This window comes from Microtus ochrogaster, linkage group LG2, assembly GCF_000317375.1.
Source record: "Microtus ochrogaster isolate Prairie Vole_2 linkage group LG2, MicOch1.0, whole genome shotgun sequence".
NCBI classification, from domain to species: Eukaryota; Metazoa; Chordata; class Mammalia; order Rodentia; family Cricetidae; genus Microtus; species Microtus ochrogaster.
In genome coordinates, this window is record NC_022028.1 from 4,184,646 (window position 1) to 4,184,930 (window position 285).

Sequence of the window (285 nt, forward strand, 5' to 3'; positions counted from 1 at the left end):
CTGCCACTCGGCCCTGGCGCCCCCAGCCCTCCTAGCCCCCTACGTGGTGACCCCCCCAGCTCCCCTGCCCCCCAGCCTCGCTTTCTTCACCCGAAGCCAGAGTATCAAAGGAACTGAAATGGGCACACACTGTAAAGTGCGGGCGGCTGAAGGTGAGCGCCCTGCTGTTTCCCCACCTCCCACCCCACCCCACCTCCGCCTCTTGCCCCACTCTGCCCGTCACCCAGGTCCCGCCTCTGCGCGCCCCTGTCTGCTGCTCATCATGATTCTCATTAGCCCTTCACG